This window comes from Sorex fumeus, unplaced genomic scaffold (assembly GCF_029834395.1).
Source record: "Sorex fumeus unplaced genomic scaffold, SorFum_2.1 ptg000032l, whole genome shotgun sequence".
NCBI classification, from domain to species: domain Eukaryota; kingdom Metazoa; phylum Chordata; class Mammalia; order Eulipotyphla; family Soricidae; genus Sorex; species Sorex fumeus.
Genome location: NW_026606089.1, coordinates 2,199,143 through 2,221,029, shown reverse-complemented (window position 1 = coordinate 2,221,029; position 21,887 = coordinate 2,199,143). Strand labels below are relative to the sequence as shown.

Here is a 21,887-nt window from a genome sequence, read left to right as displayed (position 1 = left end):
TCATCAATATGATCCTCACCTCATCCTTCAGGAGAAAAATCCAGATACATTCAAGGTGGTGAAAGTGCAGACAAAACCATCCACCTTTTCCTGGAGATGTACACAGGACTGAGGTGAGAACAGCAAAAGGCTCTATTTTAAAGTTCTTAATGAAGGATTCAGGGAACAACATTAAACAAACTCATATACCATCTTCCAAAAGAATTATTTTGTAAAACTGATGCCTAGAGTATGGTAAACGATAATATAATAAAAACCATATTTTTATTTCTGGAAAATTAAAGTTCTAAATTTATTTATTCATGCTGCTTTGAAATACATTACTTGATTTGGAATCATTGTCTGCCATAGGAGTGACGAAGGACAACACTCAAAGTAATAAGAAGAGAAAAATATGGAAAAATTAACTCCTACTAGGTTTGATAACACATATACAAAAATTGAAATGATACAATGATGAGCATGGTCCTTGCACAGAGATGACATGCAAACTTGTAAAGCATTCCATATTTTTGTTGCAAGAAGAATTAACAGGTATACTTTAAGCTAAGACAATCCCCACAAATTTAAAAATTCTACATAAAGAGAGTACAAATTCCCAAAACAACAATCTCTCTCAATGTCAATGGACTAAATGTGCCAATTCAGATGCACAGAATAGGAAGAAGAATTTGAAAACTGAACCCAACATTCTGCTGCCTGCAAGAAACATGTCTGAACAATCAAAGCACCCATGGGCTAAAAGTAAAAGGCTGGGAAACAAGTTTTCAAGAAAATATCACCCCCGCAAAGCTGGAGTGGCCATACTAGTATAGAACCACATGAACTTCAGGCTAAAGGTTATCAGAGACAGTGAAGGTCATTTCTTAATGATCATGGGATATGTACATCAGAAAGAACTCACCCTCCTCAATGTATATGATCCTAATGACAGACCAGCAAAATACTTTAAAACAACTTCTAATAGACTTATAGAAATACATTGATAGCAACACAATACTAGTAGTAGATTTCAACACTTCTTTATCACTTCTCGATAGATCAAACAGACTGAAGCTCAGCAAGGAAATATTTTCTTTAAGGGAAGTAATGAACAACTGTTGGCTTAGGGAAGAAATCAAAGAGGAAATAAAAAGTTTCCATAAACAAATGAGAATGAGGACATGAGCTACCAGAACTTGTGGGACACAGCAAAAGCAGTGTTAAGAGGAAAGATTATACCTCTGCCAGAATTCATCAGGAAGAAAGAAAGGGCCTACCTGAATAAATTAGAGCTCAAGATTTTGAAAAATAACCAACAAAAGTAGTACAAACTAGGCTGGAGGAAGGAAATAATAAAACTTGTACCAGACATCAATGAGCTAGAATCCCAAAATACAATCCAGAAGATCAATAAGAATAAAAACTGGTTCTTTGAGAAAATAAACAAGATCAAGAAACCTCTAGAAGCCTCTCAAAGAAACAGAAAGAATTCTAATAAATAGAAACAGAAATGCGAAGGGGGGTATCCTAATAGAAACTCCAGAAATCTATAGGATCATCAGAGATTATTTTGAGAATCTTTGCAGCAGGAAATGAGAGAATCTTGAATAAATTGATAAATTAATGGATTCCAATTACCTCCCAAGGCTGAACCAAGAAGATTTGGAATATTTGAACCTACCACTACCAAGGAAATTGAAATGATGGTCAAAATATACCCCCAAACAGAATCCCTGGCCCAGATGGATTCAATAGTGAAATATTTCAATCCTTTAAAGAGGAACTGCTGCCAACATTTTTCAAGATTTTCCAGGAAATTGAAGAAACAGAAATGCTCCCAAATAGTTTCTATGAGGCAAAGATCACCCTAATACTCAAAACAGACAGAGACACCACAATAAATGAAAATTACAGACCTATTTCCTTGATGAATACAGATACACAGATTCTCAAGAAAATACCAGCAAAGAGAATCCAGAAACTCAACAAAAGATCACACACTATTACCAAGTAGGTTTATCTTGGGGATGCAAGGATGGCTTAACGTTCTCCAGTCAATAAGCAGAATACACCATCTCAATAAAATAAAGATAAAAGTCATATCATCATATCGATAGATGTAGATAAAGCATTTGATGAGATCCAGCACCCATTCATGATGAAAAACTCTCAACAAAATGGGAGTTGAAAGTACTTTCTTCAATCTGGTCAAAGCAAATTACCACAAACCCACAGCAAGCATTATTCTCAACGGGGAGAAAACTAAATGCTTGGAGCAGAAATCAATGAGCTACAATCCCAGAATACAATTAGGCACAAAACAAGTTACCCACTCTCACCACACCTATTCAACATAGTACTTGAAGTACTTGCCATAGGATTTCGGTAAAAAGAAAAGATATCAAGGGCATCCATATAAAAAAGGAAGAACTCAAGCTTTTACTATTTGGAGATAACATGATACTATACTTAGAAAATCCCAAAGAATCTCCAAAAAAGCTCCTGGGAACAATAGATTTGTTTAGTAAAGTATCATATTACAAAACCAATATCTGGTACTCCATGGCTTTCCCATATATTAATAATGAAAGAGAAAAAATAGATAAAGAAAAACAATCCCATTCACAATAATACCTCAGAAAATCAAGTATATTGGAATCAACTAAAAAGGTTAAGGAACTATACCAAAAAAAAAAAACCTACAAAACACTACTTCACGAAATAAGAGAGTATATGAGGAAATGGAATCACATCCCATGCTCATGGATTGAGAGGTTTAACACTGTCAAAATGGCAATACACCCCAAAGCTCTATAAAGATTTAATGCACTTTCTATAAGGATACCCATAACATTTTTCTAATAAATAGATTAAACACTCTTGAAACTCATACACAACAATAAACTCCCATGTAGAGCTAAAGCAATCTTTGGTAAAAAGAAGAAGGGAACACCTTCCCCAACTTCAATCCCTACTACAAAGTTGTAGTCATCCAAATACCATGATATTCAGATAAAGACAGGTCTCAGATCAATGGAATATAGTCAAATATCTTGAACCTGGCCCTCAGATTATTATTACCTAATCTTTCATAAATGCTCAGGAAATATGAAGTTGAGCTAGGAAGTCTCTTCAGCAACTGGTGCTGGGAAAACTGGACAGCAACATGCAAAAAAAATGAACTCAGACCTCTTTATAGTGCCAGGCACAAAGTCATATAAAATGTATTAAAGACCTCACTATCATACCTGAATTCTTAAGATATATGGAGAAAAATGTGGGAAGATCCCTTCATGACATTAAAGCTAAGGGAAACAAAAAAGCAAGCAAGCAAGAAAGAAAGAAAGAAAAAAATTAAAAATTAAAAAATAATGCTGTTTGCAATGCTAAGGATCAATCCCAGATCATCATTTTCTTGCGTTTTTGGATCACACATGGCGATGCACAGTGGTTACTCCTGTCTCTGCACTCATGAATTACTCCTCACGGTGCTTGGGGGGACCATACAGGATGCTTGGAATCTAACCTGGGTATGCCGTGTGCAAGGCAAATGCCCTACCTGCTGTACTATCGCTCCAGCTCCCCCTCCCCATAATTCATCATCTTGAGGGCCTCAGATTTTAACCTTCCATTTAGAAACTTCATCTATACATTGACACAGTAAATTGAAACCACAGAATCATTGAATGGCATGTTATAATGTTAGCAGCCATGAGCAAACATTGATAACTCATAAGTTGGCATGAATGAATTCTGTCTCAGAGGCTTCACTTCTGAGGATACCTGTCACTACCTCCTTTCTGTTACGTATCCCAGGATCAGAATCTACATCAGGCCAGCAGTAGAAATTGTCCACACGAAAGCTAGCCTTCCACTGGGATCAGAATCCTTGATCCATGTAACTTGTAATTTTTCATTCATGATTTGTTGACCTTGTTTCAGGTGGAGGCATCCAGAGCATAAACTCAGCTTTCCCATTGTTTCCACTGGAAATCCAAATACCTAAGAATGTTATCATTTCTGACGCCACTGTTACAGATTTTTTGGAATCCCACGGTAAGACACTATCATTAATGTTATAATATTACTGTTCTCCATAGTACGGATCTCCCCAAAGAACTCTCTACCCACCTCACTCCAAGTGCAGACTCCAGTTTATCATGCTCCTAAAAGTACTTCTAATAGTTTCACTCAGGTTCGCCCCTAAAGTGCACAAGTTAAGTTCATACCACTCCAAGTTCTTATTCCTAAACTACCAGAGTGGGCTTGGTCCTCAAGCTTTTGTTCTCATAAGAAGAAATACCGTGCTTCCTTTCTCTATGTCTCTCTTTGCTTGCTTTGTTAAATGACTGTTCTCGCTTGAACAAATATTCCATTCCACCCTACACCTGTTTCACAAGTTTCTGAGTGTTTTTCAGTAAAATCTATTTAGCTTCACTGAACTAAAAAATTTAAAACACCAGAGCATTGTTAAAACCAATATTTGTATCTTTTAAACCACAAATTTTGAAAATGAAAGGTAGTAAAGCAATGGAATACTACTCAGTTGTATGAAGTGAAATCTTCTTATTATTTGTATATAAAATGGATAACATGAGGAAATTATGTTTAGTGACATAAACCAGGCAGAGAAAGATAGGCATCCTGCAAGTTCATGCATATGTGGCATATGGAGAAAACAAATTAAAAGAATAAAATGAGACAGACAAACGTCTAAAACATTATTTATATTCTATGATTTATAATTCAATTAACAATGGTTTCTCATACACATAATTCCAAAATGACACTCCTCATTCTCTCAAAGAATAAACCCTCCCTCTCCCCCAATCCCCCATAATACCTCACTCTCAATCCCCTGACTCAATTGTGTGGATCAGTTCTCCCCTTACATTGCTCTTGAACCTTTGTTTCTACCTTGCTGTGTGTCTTTACATCCCACATATGAGAAAAATCTCTCTGTATCTGTTAATTTCCTTAAGGCTAACTTTTCATGCATGATATCCTCTAGTTTCATCCAATGTTGAAAATTGCATAATTTTTATCTTTTCAAAGCAATAAAAACAAACTTTAAAACTATGAGACTATTTAGTTACCAGATCGAAAAATATAATCAAAGTGGAAAAACTGAACAATGGTGAATGACAGAGTAGGCCTTTCAGTAGTGAGTGTAATATGATACATGCATGTTGATACTGCATAATCCTAAAATTTATGAAATTCTATAATGTAATTCTATAAGGTAATTTTACATAATCAAATAAGTATTTAAATAATTTACATTTATCTATGATTTTGACGTATCTTTTATGTCAAACTATCAGAAATAAAAATAATGTGAGATAGAGATATGGTGTATCACTATACTTTTAAACAAGAGAAACGCTAAAAATTTCTGTGTCTTGATGAATTCTCATATAAATTGACTCCAAAATCAAATTAATATACTCAAGGAAAAATAAAAGTAAACCAATTTAATCTTTTGCCTTCACTCATCTTCCAATCTGCTGATCTCTCGCAGACAGAAAAAAACTTTACTTTATTTTTATTTAAATATTTTTTAGTGAAACACCATGATGTATAGTTGTACATTTACAAATTTTTGTCCTTGGGTTTCGATTATACAATGATCAAATGCCCATTCCTCCGCCAGTGCCCATTTTTCACCACCATGGATTCCAGTATCCCTCCCACACCAATACCCCCCATCCCACCCTGCCTCTGTGGCAGGGCATTCCATTTTGTTCTCTCTCTCCTTTTGGGTGTTGTGGTCTGCAAAAGAGGCATTGATTGTCAATCATGTTCAGTACATAGTCAGAATTTTTATTTTCAAAGGATTTCTTGGCAGAGGTTTGGCATTCTTTGCTAGAAACCAATTCCTTTTCTTCTGCTTTTTTTTTTCTAGAAATATATACTTATACTAAGACTGATTAGTCATGGCACCAAATTGACAAATGTCCCTGTTTTTACTTCAGTTCTGTTTCCTCATTATCACAAATTATTAGCAGTGGATAGAAAATAACTAGCCCAAAATTCGTGGGGGAAAGAAAAATGTTTATGCTTACCATAGTTTGGAAAATCCCTGTCACTAGTATAGTGACATTCATCTAAATTTGTAAACACAATGATTAAGAATAGGTAAACCATGACTGCCACTTCAAGGAAGAACGGGCCTTCAGCAAATATCCATGGTTTCAGAAGGATGGCTCTGGCTTGGATGGGGGGCAAACATGAGAGCTGTGAGCTACCGGCAGTTAACACATGCTCTTAGGCTATGTGGTGATACTGCTGAGAAATGTGGAGAGCCCTGATTAGGTAGGGTCATGGGGGAGAATGGAATGATGACAAGAAAACAGAGCAACAGGACAAGATGATAGATTCCTTTGTATAAAAGTTTTCATCTCTAATGTATTAATCTGTGAAAAAGAGAACCAACATTTTATCATTTTCCTGGCAATATATTATCCTTACATAGTGCTTCAGGAAAAAAACGCTTCCCTTGTTAGTTATTATAGCCTGAATATCTGTGAGGTCTTTGAACTCTTTCTATATATACAGTGCTGATGACTGAAACCAATCTCACTATTTAAGTATCTAAACTGCAATGTTCTCACCATTTAACTCACTAAATTCTGAGGGCTCCAAATCTTCTAAGATCAGCTTTCATCTCTTCCATGATATTCAGGCTTCTCTTCCCAACTGTCAAATCTCCCTTTCTTTCTCCCTCTTTCTACCAACTATGGTCTCCCTGCCAAAATTTGCTAAGACAAGCTTTCTTGAAATATAGACATAAGTTGACTTCTCTTTTATTTTAAATTTAGGCAATTTTGATTTTCAAAGTCATTTATAATGGAGCTTTGTCATACAATATTCCAATTCTAATCACACCACCAGTGTCTGCATCTTTCCACCAACAGATTACCCATTTCTCCCTGCATTCCCACCGATTTCATTGACAAACACATTTTGAAGTTTTACTATTGTACTTTGGGTTTCATACTTACAGTAGTGTTGGCATTGGTGGTTAAGACGTACACCTCAACTTTTTCATGCTGGCCTTCCTGGATCAATGCCCACTGACACTATGTAGGGGAAATATATGAGAACAAATCATTAAGCTCCAAATTTTTCAAATAATCTTTAATCAATTCTGATCTAAAAGAAAATAGTGTTTACTGGAGGGGACAACCCCCTGTCAGCCTGCAAAGTCTTTTCATTTTTCCACATTACAAAAGAAGAAATCAGTGAAGGAGGTCTGTCATTACGCAAGTTAGGTGACCCTGCTGAGATGTGGTCAACAGGGTGTTTTGTGCTCTTCTCTCCTTCCACCAGAAGTCCGAACCCTATTATTTTTGTCTCTTCAGTCCGCATAAAATGGAAAAAGTTTTACCACACAGACATCCATGTAATGAGCCCAGCCAAGGTGATAAAAATAAATTTCAGCAAATTCATAGGTTAGTCATGGTGGTAGAAACTAAGTATGATATTTTTGTATTGAATCTGCAGGAGACACATATTACAAACCTTTTCATGATTCAGTTTCAATCATAGGATATTTTAACACCTAACCTCCACTAGTATACAGTTCCATTGCTAATGTCCCCAGATTCTCTCCCACCACTCCCTCTCAAAACCCTAAACCCCACCTGACAGCACGCTGTCTCTACACTATGGCAGTCACCTCTCTATCTCTCTCTCTCTCCCTCTCTCTCTCTCTTTCATCCTTTAGGCATTATGGATTGTAATACAGAGATTGAGTGGTTCTCACGTTTATTCCATTACCTACTTTCAGGACTCAGTTCTCACCCAGAGTAATCACTTCCAACTATCATTGTCATAGCGGTCCCTTCTTTATTCCAAATGCTAGCCTTCAGCACTTGTGGCAAGCGTCCAACCATTGACCAATTCTCCTGGCCTGTGTTTCTGCTATCCTTGGGTATTAGTCTCATATTCTGGTTTTTTTATATCCAAAAAATGGGGTAGTCCAATCAGTATACCCCTTTCCTTCTGACTGATTTCATTGAGCATGATATTCTTCCCTGTACATCCATTTATAAGCAAACTTCATGATGTCAGTTTCCTGCCAACTGCATAGTATTCAATTGTGTAGGTATACCATAGTTTCTTCTGGCTATTGTGAATAGTAATGCAGATTGTATTTCTGTTATAAATATCATGTTTAATGTAACTTACATAGGAAAATACTTCCCAGGTTCCAAACATACATAATCCATTCACAAACACAACTTTATTTAATTTTTTAAAAAATAAAATTTATTATGATGCTTTCTGAAAAACGGAAGCGATTAACAAAAACTCAGGGAAAACATATTCTATAAAAGCCAAAAAAAAACCTTAAGAAAGGACAACAGGTACGTGTTCTTGCTCCTCAAAAATCCATGTGTTTCTTGATATATTGTCAATATCTTTCTATAGCCGTAAATTCTTCAACTTTATTACTAAACACTATTTAAAGTTATATTAATTTAATAGGTATAATCAGCTTTATAGAATATTTATTTGATTCTTTCATATTTTGCATAAACAAAGTTTGAATTAACCATAGCACTGTAGCACTGTCCTCTCATTGTTCACTGATTTGCTCGAGCAGGCACCAGAAACGTCCCTATGGTGAGACTGGTTGTTACTGTTCGTGGCATGTTGAATACATCACAGGTAGCTTGCCAGGCTTTTCCATGAGGGAGGGTTACTCTCAGTAGCTTGCCGGGCTCTCTCAAAGGAGGAGAGCAATCGAACCCAGGTTGGTCGCATGCAAGGCAAACGTCTTACCCACTGTGCTATGGCTCCAGCCCATATATATATATATATATTTATACATATATATGTGTATTTACACACACATACATATCTATATATTCCTCTTACACGGCTCTTAAGCTCCAACTCATATTTCTTTCTCCTCCAATTATTTACTACTTCTCTCCCCATACTTGGGGCTCAACTAATTTTCCGAGTGCCCTCAGATGCATTTCTGAGGCCATGATAAAGGAATGCATAACACATACATGCAAGGAAGGCACAAAGCATATGTAGATAAATTTCATATGGACATATAATTGTGATGACTAGTTTACAAACTGTATTCGCTTCAAGTACAGAGTTCCTCATCTCTGGAACTGTGTATTCATACTCCATGCACTGTCAAATATCCAGCTACTGTCCACAACCAACTAACAACACTCCCCTACGCATTTCAGTCATTTACTTCCCCTCCTATTAGGACGATTTTGATGTCAGAGTGTAAAGGTTTGATTTTGCTTTTGTATTATTTGTCCATTTAATTTTTTTCTTTATATTCCCGAAACAAATCAAATATTTTTTAAAAAAAATAAAGGACAGGAGGTGATATCAGGAAACAAATGAAATAGTTGATGTGGCTGAGAATCAGCAAGAGTCTTCCAGGGCAGTGTGAGGAAAGGAACATCCACTTGTCCTTCCCAGCATATTTCCAAAGGGCCGGCTTGGAGCAGGGTACATGCTGGAAAGAACCGCAGGACAGTAGTAGTGTCTTGAACATATAGGGGCCTATGTTCTTCTTTGAAAATGTAATGGTATTGACCTCCATTGCAAACCACAACACCCTAAAACAAAGAAAAAGCAAAAGGGAATGCCCTGAGTTGGGGCGAAGTGGGGGAGATGGGGGGGTGGGAGGGTCATTGGGTTCCTTGGTGGTGGAGAATGTTCACTGGTGGAGAGATTGGTACTTGATTCTTGTATAACTGAAAACCAAGTACAAAGGTATGTAAGTCTACAACTGCACCTCATGGTGTTTCATTAATAAAAATAAATAAAAACTAAAAAATTAAAAGTGCTATCAGCTGGTATAAGAAAAAAATGTAATGGTGTTGACTAGATTACATCAAGATCATTTTTATCTATAGGATGGTATGATTCATCTTTGATTCACTGATTGATACTTTGAAATGTCCCAGTTCATCCTCATTCAGAGAAGTTATTTATTTCTTAAAGTATTGATTTTTACAGGGAATTCCTCACAACATTCTTTATATAATGTCTATTGCGGGACTCAAGGATAATGTTTTTATTACCATTTTCAAAGAATACAAAAATACTCTTTTAATAAGATTTTCTTGGTTCTCTATCTAAAAGCTAAATGACAACAATTAAGCTTAACTCAATATTTTCTAAAGCGCATTACATTAGTACTTGAAAAGAAATTTTAAAAGACTTTGGGAGAGGGGAGGAGGAAAAGTCATGGATCTATAAGGATTAGTATAAGTCTTTGGGTGTGTGGGTCATGGGAGTGTGTAGAAAATTTGAGATCACACTCAGCTATGTGATCTAATTTCTATATATCTATTCTCTAGATACCAGCAATATATTCACACAGGTGTATTCATATGACTATCATGTACACTAACCCTGTATCATGTACATTCACCTAATCCCGAAGGCTCCACCGACATGGCAGCACTGAGAAGGATGAGAAAAGAGACGCTGACAAAATCTCAAGGCCAACCTAGGCTGCCACAACGAAGTAAGACAAAAATGATCATCTGTACTTTCAATGCATGTACGCTAGCATCAGATGCATCCAACAAGGACCTGATGGTACAAGCGCGAATGATCAAGTATGACATCATTGGTCTGACCAAGACAAGAAGGCAAGAATCTCACCATGCCGTTTTCGACACTGGAGAAGAACTGTTCCTGGGAAATTGCTATAAAAAAGGTGCTGGAGTCGTCAGTGTCCTTGTCTACACAAACTTGGCCAAAAGCATTGATTCATTCGAATGAATAACAACCCGAATCGGAAGTTTACATTTGAACAGATGTGGCTCACTTCCTGCCGTTTCTATCTTCGTTGTCTATGCACCAATATCTCATTATGATGAAATAGAAATCGAGAAGTTCTACATGGATCTAGAGAAGTTCTATAAAGAAGATCACACCTTCTACAAGATCATTGTGGGTGATTTTAATGCCAAGATAGGACCGAGAAGATCTGCTGAAGAACTTCACATTGGGACCCATGGCCTAGAATGGAATGAACAGGGTGATAGACTATCTGAGTTCATCATGTCGACCAAAACCATTCATGGTAACACAGTTCCAGAAGGCAGAATCTAAACGATGGACATGGGAATCTCTCGGTGGAAGATTCCACAACGAAATACACCACATCATATTCAATCAGCGGTTTTGCCTGACAGATGTCACTGTTGTCCCAATATTTCGAACGGGATCGGACCACCATCACCTTCATGCAAAATTCTACTTCACAGAGCAGGGAGAAAGGGCTGCAAAGTTCAAAAAGAGAACTGCCAGAATGACCACAAAGTGGGAACTCTTTGATACTATTGCGGCAACATGGGAAGATGCCTTTGTTGACAACATTGACGAGGAATACGATACACTGGTTCAGCACATCCATGAATGTGCGAGGAACGGCAAGAGAGAGATAGCCACAAAAAATCGCCTATCTTCGATAACTCTTGAGCTAATTCGCCAGCCTGTTTTTGGGCATGTCTCAGGCAACCGCAAGCTAACGTCCAAGCTTGCAAAGCAGTGCAGAGATGCGATAAAGGAAGACCTCAAAGAAAGAAGAGCAGAAGTACTGGTAGATGCGGCAGAAACCGGGAAAAGTATTCGTAACGCCCACCTCTCCTTCGCCAACTACAAGACCAAGATGACTGCCCTCCGACGTCCTGATGGATCCATCACATCCTCCAGAACGGCAATGGAGAAGATTATCCATGACGTCTACTCAAATCTCTTCGACAGCCATGTCCACTGGCTGACATACCAAATTCCACAGGATGGGCATGTCGTTCCCAAAGTTCTCCCTTCCGAAATCCGACACGCCATTTCGTTGGTAAAGGAACAAACAGCACCCAGCCCAGACAAGGTCAGACCTGAGCACCTGAAGAACCTGCAGTCAGTACTCATCAATACACTGCCTCAGCTCTTCACTCGCTACCTGCCTGAATGCAAGGTTCCGTCCCAATGGAAAACCCGCAGGACCGTACTACTGTTCAAGAAGGGAGACATCCATGACATTGGCAAATATCGCCGATCTGCCTATTGTCTGTCATCTACAAGTTGTTCACTCGAGTCATCCTAAATAGGATTGGCAGAACACTAGATGAAGGACAACCGTGCGAGCAAGCTGGGTTCCGCAAAGGATTCAGCACCATCGACCATATCCACACGATAACCAAACTCATTGAGGTTTCTCGGGAGTTCAAGATGCCACTCTGTTTAACATTCATTGATTTAAAGAAGGCCTTTGATACTGTTGAGACGGAAGCGGTCATTGAAGCCCTAGCCAATCAGGGCATTCAAGCTCAATACATCAGGATCCTCCGTGAGCTGTATTGCGGATTCACTACCAGGATCTCACCATTCTACAAAGAAGTGATCTTTGACGTCAAGAGAGGGGTGCGGCAGGGTGATACCATTTCACCAAAAATCTTCAGTGCCACCCTCGTAACATCATGCGACGACTGGAATGGGAAGGAGTGGGAGTGAAGATAGATGGTCAGCAACTACACCACCTCCGCTTTGCTGATGACATTGTTTTAATAACACCAAACATCAGCCAAGCGGCACAAATGCTGGCCGACTTTGACCGTGTGTATGGAAAGGTAGGACTACAGCTGAATCTTACGAAGACAATGGTTATGAGAAACAGCCTCGTTCCTGACGCCCCATTCACTTTCAATGGAACAACCATCTCCGAATGCAACAGCTATGTGTACCTAGATCGAGAGGTCAACATGACAAATGACCTGGCACATGAGCTGCGCAGGAGGAAGAGAGCAGCTTGGAATGCCTTCAAGAACGTCGAAGAAATAGCTAAGAGGATGATGAACCTCCGGCTTTGGGCACATCTCTTTGATTCCACTGTTCTTCCTGCATTAAAATATTCCTCAGAAACCTGGGCATTACGCAAACAGGATGAGATCTCTATTCAGGTCTCCCAAAGAAGAATAGAAAGAGCTATGCTTGGAATATTACGTTTCACTCAAATGAGAGAAAGAATCCGGAGTTATGACATCCGTCGACGATCATGAATCAGGGACGCTGTCTCATTTGCCAAGGTGTCGAAAATCAGATGGGCTGGTCATGGAATGAGATTTAAAGACGACCACTGGATTAGAGCTGTTACTGACTGGACTCCACGGAATGTCAAAAGACCGCGTGGCCACCCACCTACCAGATGGTCAGACTTCTTCGTCAAGATCATAAATGATCGATTTGAGGCCCTTCATGTTCCCGGACCGAACAGATGCCATTGCGCTACACTAGCACGTGACAGGGACAAATGGAGACGTTACTGGCGCCTGCTGGAGCAAATCGACGACTAATGAGATGTTAAGTGATTAAGTGATCATGTACACTAAGGAAATCCAGACAAATAATTCTTAGCACTGACTTTCTTGGAAATTTAAGTAGTAATCAGGTTTTTATAGTTACGTTGTTATGATTTCATAGGCAGTGTTTGTTTCCTTAACCAACCTGGAATGTCTTTAAAAGACCAAATATAGGAACATTCTTTCATTTTTAATTTAATATAGAAAATGCTGAATTTACAGGTTAAATAGAGATGAATATCTTTTTCAATAGTCTATTTGGGACACTGTGCTTTACTTGTTTTATTAGGAACTAAATGTGGTACCCTATAATCTCTAATTCCATCCCTAGTCCTCCCTTCTCTACTTGTACCAATCAAGACAAACTTCACTTTACACCTAGTTTTCAGTAATCTCAACTAAACATTACAGTAAAAAATAAGTCTGATCAAATAATTCTGTTATCCAACATTTGTTTAAGAGGCTTACACAAATGAACAGAATATTGAGAAAGAAATGAACTCTCCAAATTGTGTTTTAAGAAGGCAAAAATACATGTTGTAATTGACCATATAAAAAAAGAAAATTAAAGTAAATTCCTTGGTAAGTTCTGGTATTCTTGGAACCATGTTGCCCATGGAGTAGTCAGCTAGCTAAGTCTTCATTAACTTGGTTTTCCTTGTTCACATCCCTGATATTGCTCTTTTCCTCCACAGATCCCATTCCGAGTAGATCATGTTCCCCACTAGATCTTGTTGTTTCAAGCTTTGTTTTCGCCAAATTTCAAGCCCTTCCTTTTACACTTATTGTCTCTTTTCTCATCATTTCAGACTTTTCTCCCAGCATTTTTTCCTCAGTGAATACAACTTTCTTTCAAGGGAGTTGAAGCTTGTTAGTTTTGAGAGTTGACTGGGATAATTTTCCTCTAGCCACACATTAAAGGTACCAAAACACTATTCACGTTTTTTCTGTTCTCAGCCAGTCAACTATCCTTTCCTGGGAATATCTATTAACTGGTTCGTCTCAGGTCAGTGAGAAACTGCGTTCATTTCCCCCCATTTTCAACAAAGTATTTACTGGTACCAAACAGAGTTAGTTAAAAATATGTTCCTGTTAACATATATTTGCACTTGGGATCCATGTGACACCTTCCACCTGGCTTTTTTTGAAGGTGGTCATCCAGTTTGCTTTTCTGGTGGCATTCTGTTTCTCACTATTCCTCTCCACAGCTAAGTGATGTGAAAGTAACATATTTAGTAAATGATATGATTGAAAGCTCCAGAATGAATGCCAGCCCTTTCAGCTCTCTCGGTCTTATATGTAACCTGTTCTTTGGAACCAATCTTATTTTCGTATTTTTGTTTTGAATCTTATTTACAAATAATATTTTAACATATTTTAAAAACATCCACCAACTATCCCATGATGATCACCAGCTGTCCAGTTCTCTACCCGTCCCGGTTTCCTTTCCATTCATCCATCACCCCATTGAGTCTCCTAGGGCCATCTCTTTCCACCAAGACCTTCCCGGCTGAAGGAGAACCGGTACCTACTGCTTTGGAAGTGGTGACCTAGTGCGCATGTCTTAGTCCGGTACCTCCTGCAACGCAGCCCCAAAGCTATTTATGACATTGGTTCTTGTGTGAGCTGCAGTTAACAGCGATGTTTAGAGCAGGCTACAGGAACCAGGGACCATGGAAGACCAAGGACCAGCCCCTCAAGCTAATATAATTTGAGCTCCTCCCACCAGAAATTTCCTGATAACTGGCTTGTCTACCTTGGGGAGTTTACAAATCCAAAGACTAACAGAGGCAATGGACTGCATTGTGAAAACACGCTAGTGAAGTGTCACCGTAACAGCAACTCTGAATATTGCTGGGAATAAGTGAAATGTTGCAGCTAGCGGTGCTGAACAGAGGCCCCAAGGACATGGTGACTTAACTTTGCATCTCCCAGGAGCTGATCTTCAGGCTTCATGCTTCAATTGTTCTCTTGGTTTTGTCCCTGTTAAGAGTCATCCTTGAATGACTCTGAGGGCATTGATCACTCATCTGGTAGGTTTATTCCCCAGTGTATGAGTTCGAATCCTCCAGCCATCATTTATGATTAGACCACCCAAACCTTTTAGTGATGTGTCTCAAATTTGGTTATTTTCCAAAAGTGGCCATGAGGCGTAAACACAGCCTCCATGGAAGAATTTTTACTTTTCTTCTGGTCATCTTAGACTCATCTGCCTTCCTCAGCCTATTCCAAAATTATTCTTTCAACCAAACACTGCATATCGTGCCATTTCTCCCATTTTTTTTGTGGAGGACACCAGGTATGGGGCATACTTGATTGTGCTATGATATTATTTCTGGCTCTGTGCTCAAGTTTCACATCTGGTGGGTCTCTGAGGACCACAAAAGACTGCAAGAAATGAACTGAGTCCTTCTTGTGTGCAGAGCAAATGCCCTGTAGGCTATAATCTTCCTCTGACCCTACCCCACTCTTCATCATACCCATGCAATTTCTGATCTGATGGGCTTTATAACCCTGCACCAAGTTTGTATTTCATAGAGTCTTGTCTATTCACCCTTTTTCCTGTCTCTAACTTCCCATTCTTTCCCATCCCATCCTTCAACCCCCAGCCACTCCCAAAAACAACCACAGTTGACAGCATCTAAAAATTCATAACTTTTATTAACAACCAATTAACTATGATGAATCTCTTTAATTTGAAAAAATATATTAGAATAAATAAAATGTGTATGGCATGTCAGTGTTTGCCTAGGAAAACCATCTGGTACCTCAAGTGGAACCTACCATTCCAGCTACTCCCATTACGTAGCCATAGTAGAAAGAGATGTCCATCTCTTTTTCCCTCTCAATAAATTTCTGCACTTTCACCCAAAGATGTGTGTTTGGCATCGTTCTCATTCTCCTTCTGAGCCTTCCTTTTCATAGCCTCACGCTCTGGTCTCTGCTCTTTAGTGATGGGCTTTGACATGACTGGCTCGGGAACATTGGGCTTTCTCCACGGAATCGGTTGGAAACGGAAGTCTTGGAGGAGAAACTGACTCTGACGTTTGGTTGTCAACTGCTGCTTGTCCACAAAGACAGGAGGAGGTTCCAGCTGGAGGGAAATGCCAGCTGCTGTTGTAGGGAGGAGATCTAGAAGCTCTGGGGTGACGAATAGGCCAGCTAGTAGGGTTCTGCACACCTGGTCGAAATGGGTTGGTTGAAATGGACTGAGCAAGTTTTGGAGAATCGACAAAAATGGAGTGTTTGACCGGGAAGAATTGGCAGTAGTTGGCTGAGCTGCATTGGTAGAGCCAGGCTTGGCAGGGTAAGATGCAGCAGGAAGATGTGGGTCCACAGATTGTCGTCTCTGAGGAACAGGTCTAGCTTGGGGTCTCTCCATGGTAAGAAACGGCAAAGGTACCAATTTGACCTCCCAGGAGGTGGCAGCTCAGACTTGGATGGATATGAGTGTTTTTCAGCATGGCTACTTGGTTTCTGTGCTTTGACCTGAGTTTTCTCAAGGCCTTTTCCATCCCCTGTAGCACCTAGCCATGGCTTGACAGCTGAGGATGGCTTGACATCTTTAGGCTTCTTTGAGCTAGTCAGGACCTGGGAGGAAGAGATTCCAGGTTTTGGATCACTCTTCTTCCCCAGAGCATGAAACACTTGGACCGAATCCAGCATGTGTACGCCTAGGTAGCGGCGGGGCTTTTTAACAGTCTCTTGGAAAAACTCAGGTTGACTTTTCTTGCATTTCTTCTTGCCAATGGTGGGCTTTTCTTCTGCCTTGACCTTGTTCCCTGGCTGCTTACACTCATTAGCTTTCTTAGACTTTTCTCTGGTGTTTTTTGTCTTCTGCTGCCTATGCCTCTTTTTCTTGCTGATCCTGCTGGAGGCAGCTTTGTGAGGTTTGCAGTTAGTTTTGGCCGTGGTCACAGGACACCTATCACTGACTGCAGCATTACGAACAATCCCCCCTCCCCCTAGCAAGCATTCTCAGACTTTTGGCTGGATTTTGGCCTTGGGTTCTCCCTCAAGAGTTTCAGAAGCCTCCTTTTTGTTCTTCCATTCTGCATCGGAGGTCCCCTTGGTGCCACTTGAATTTTCTTGCACCTGCTTCAGAGTGATGGTGTCAGTGGTGTTCATTACCTGCAGATCTTTGCATTGTTCTAGGTCTACGGGGATCTGGTAGGTCTCGAGAGGTTTTGAAAGCCCAGTTTTCATCTGATCAAAATACTTAACTTTTTGGTCCTGAGTTGGAGTTGGGGTCAGCGCCAGGTTACTTTGGCTGGAGATATTATGGGAACTTCCTGAAACTCTGGTGGTGGATTACTCACAGGTCTTTGAATCCTGCTACTGCAAGATGTGGGCAATTCGGAAATTTGTGTCAGACCAAATGTCTTACCTGAACGTTGTGATATCAGGGAAGTCTCCATCCCCAGTAAATTCATCACTAAAAAGGAACCAAGGAAGAAATCAGTGCCTCCGAAATGAGATATTCAGTCCACAAAACTAGTGGTGCAACAACTGTGCACCTACCAGCAATAGGCAGTGGATTGTTACTGGGTATTCTACGGATAATGGACAAGTCCTGTGCTCGAAGATTGGAGGTAAATGTTGTAGTTCTTACTGTTTGTCATGTAGTGCTCTTGTTTTTTAGTTTTCTTTGTATTTGTAAGAATTTCTGTGTAAACTAACTTGAAAAATAAGAGACTTGGGAAGAGTGATAGTACATTTGTTAAGGCAATGGCCCTGCGCACACCTGACCTCAGTTTGATCTTTCGCATCACCTATGATCTCCTAAGCATCTTCAGCAGTAATCCCCAGCACAGATCCAAGAGTAATCCCTGAGCACTTCGGTCTATGACACAGATTCAACGTCCTCCAAACAAAAGTTTTTTTTTTTTAAAGTAATTATAGATTTTCAAACTAATACCGCTGGAGCGATAGCACAGCCGGTAGGGCATTTGCCTTGGACGCAGCAAACATGGCCGACCCGAGTTCGATTCCTCTGCCCCTCTCGGAGTGCCCGGCAAGCTGCCGAGAGTATTCGATATGCCAGACACAGTAAAAACAAAGTCTCCAATGGAGACGTTACTGGGCCCGCTCGAGCAAATTGATGATGAACGGGAGGGCCTTTACTTTACTTTTACAAACTAATAAGTGCCATATAGAGCTTAGCTTTGTAATGTATTGTACTGTCAATTTATACACTTTCATGGAAAAATAAAAGGGCGTTAATATCATAGAATAACAGTATGAATGAAGCACTAATTTAGCATGATATTTGTGCTGAGGTACAGATTCTAGGTTTCATGATTTGAGTCAGAATCTCTGAACCACAAGTGTATTCAGAACCTTGCTGTTCATTTATGGAAGGGAAAGTTAAAGTGGTACCATTACAATTAGAGTTCTGAAACTTCTTAAGAAAATAACAAAATACTAGTTTAAGACATGTATTTTACTTTTAGTGTGGTAATTCTTGAGGCCTGCTCACATAGAACAGTGAAAAATGTAGCATTTCCTGCCACAGAGGCTGAGTGGGATGGGGGTATGGGTGGTGGGAGGAATACTGGGAACCGTGGTGCTGGAGAATGGGCACTGGTTGAGGGATAGGTACTCCATCATTGTATAAATGAAATCGAATCACAATAATTTGTAAGTCTACAACTGTCCCTCACGACGTTTAAGAAAAATTAAAAAAATGAAATAACAAGGGAAAAAATGTGGCATTCTTTTCTCTGCTCCTGACTTTTCATTATAAGAAACTTAGATGTCCATTATACTATCATAACTTCCAATCTCCATTAGGAGCTCTTATATTGAGTGTGAAAATAACATGCTGTAAAATGAGTGACGGGAGTAAATATGAACTGAGTTTTTTTTTAATTTAAAAATCTCAGTGTATATGAAAACCACCTCTCTACGGACAGTTTTCCTCTTATTTGACTCCAATTTTTGAATTTTCTTTCTCATCTAATATTATAATTATTATAATAATATTATAAAATATCATAATATTTTAATATAATATTAAATTATTATTCTAATATAATATTAAATTATTATTAATATTATTATATTATCTAATATTATTTATAATATTAGATAATATTAATTAATATTATGATATTAATAATTAATATTAAAATATTAGATATTAATTATATAATATATAATTATATAATTATAATATAATTATCTATTATTAATATTATTAAATTATCTAATATTAAATTATTATTCCAATATAATAATATTATAATTATTATAATAATATTATAAAATATTATAATAATATTATAATTATAATATAATAATATAGATATTAATGAAATCTGGGCTCTGTAGCAAGCAGCATAGTACAGTAAGTTATGGAGAGCAGACCCAAGAGTAGGCCTTGAATAACAGTGGATGTGATCCCAAACAAAACCAAATAAAACAGTACAATAAGGTTATTAATAAATTTTTCCACATATACAATATGTGGACAGTATTCTATTTTACAAAAAACTGCTAGCCAAAAAATGGAATAGAAGGTGATTTTTGAGTGCACACTTTACCAGTCCATTAAAGAGAAAGGATTTACCAGTAACTACATAACAAAAAGAAAATAGGAGTAAGCATGATTGTATTTCATAGACAAGAAATGTTTTAAATGAGTAAAATACAGAAAGAAATTTCGAAAGTACAAAAAATTATTCTCATCAGTACCTTTGAATATTAACCAGCAAACAACACGTGTTAAACATAGCATAGGATATCTCTTGATCACACAAGACACAGAAAAGACCATTTAAAAAGTGATCACAAAACTTGCAAATTTACTTTCAACCCCTAGATTAGAATTATATTTATCAAACAGGAAAACGTTCTTCTCAATGTTTAATAAATGAGCACCAAAATCCAATAAAATATCTTTAATGTAGGAAAAATCTTAATTCAAAAATATGACAAAATGTGTAATTAGACCTGTGAGACTTGATTTTTCTTTTTCCTCTTAGGATTTAAAACAGAAGTTGACTATTATCAAAATACTTTCATGTTAGGAGGAAAAATCACATGAAATAATATTTGTAAAACTATTTTTACAAAATTTTTTTAACCTGGAACCTACTTACCACACAAATGAATCAAATCTCCTTATTCAAGTTAGAATATACCAATTTTTAATTTTAACAGGCAGCGCGTACATGTACTTAAAAGCATAACATAATAAAAACATTGAAGATTCTGTGTCTTCCACCGCCCTAGATAAGCACTATTAGCTATTTATGGGAAGCATCATTTCTGAAGCGTGTTTATACTCAAATTGTCAAGAACCAAGTACTGTCTTCTAAGAGATAATAAGGAAAAATGCCAGCAAGGATGGCTTTCTGATAATCTGCTTTTCCTACTGGTAACTTTCTTTTTTGATTTTAAATCTTTGGTTCTCTTCAACATTCTGAACAAACGTTTTCCCCTTCCTTGATAATCGATGTCCCTCTGCTTGCTGGCTTTCTTTCTTTCTTTCTTTCTTTCTTTCTTTCTTTCTTTCTTTCTTTCTTCCTTCCTTTCTTTCGTTCTTTCTTTCGTTCTTTCTTTCGTTCTTTCTTTCCTATTTATTTCTCCCTCACAACGTCTAGGTTTCGATTGGTCAATGTTTGATGAAAGTGATCCCAAACTTTCTTACCTTTAAGGGCTTGCCTCCCTACCCTCAGCACTCCACACCTTATTCATGCCCCATATTTTCTTATTACCTGGCTAAAATCAAATCTCAAATATCAATGATTATTACTTTGTAATATCACTATATTTAAAATACTGAAGTATGAATACAAATGTAGAGACCATTACAGAGAACACATACTAGTATATATTAACAGTTTTCCACAGCATCTATATTTTGTTTCTGTAAAAATACTGTCTATGATTTACTTGTTTTCAATGGATATCATGTAAAATTCACTATTAAAAGGAAAAAGAAACACAGAGAATCAACACTCATATATTATATATATATATGTATTTATGTATGTGTGTGTATTTGAGCTCCTAAGTATGTCTAAAATATAATGTAATCAATGAGGAAAAACACTTTGTATGTGAGAGAAAGTAAGCCAATGTCTAAAATCACACAGCAAATGTCAAAGTCAAGCTAAAATGAGGCTTATAAAATTCTACTTGAATACATTCTTTCATTACTACGTGCTGTTTTTCCTTGACTGCTAAGTTTAGGGATGATAAATCTAATGAAAAGCTTTGAAAAGTATTATTCCTTACCTGACATGGTCAGAGAAGAGGAAATACCGATGAAAGGTAGACGAGAAGAGGAGACGGTACGAGAGTACGTCTGAACACTGCAGCGGCTTAAGACCACATGTGTTCAGTACAAACGACTGCTCACTGGTGATTGGTCATTGGTCACTCGTCACTTGCCATGATGATTTAAATTTGTTTACAAACTACTACATGGGACGGCCAAGATTCTATCAGTTGGTGGTTGGCTTAGTGGGAGAATGATGTCATAAAGTAGGCAGTTGAAAGGTAGAGGCTAGCCAATCAGGAGGTCAGAATCCCAAGAAG

The 21,887-nt window shown here is 38.1% G+C and overlaps 1 pseudogene; it reads left to right on the top strand.

The window, feature by feature from the left end:
- The first annotated feature begins 417 nt into the window (after positions 1 to 417).
- Positions 418 to 514, top strand: LOC130025827 (uncharacterized; annotated as a pseudogene).
- The last annotated feature ends 21,373 nt before the right edge of the window (positions 515 to 21,887 follow it).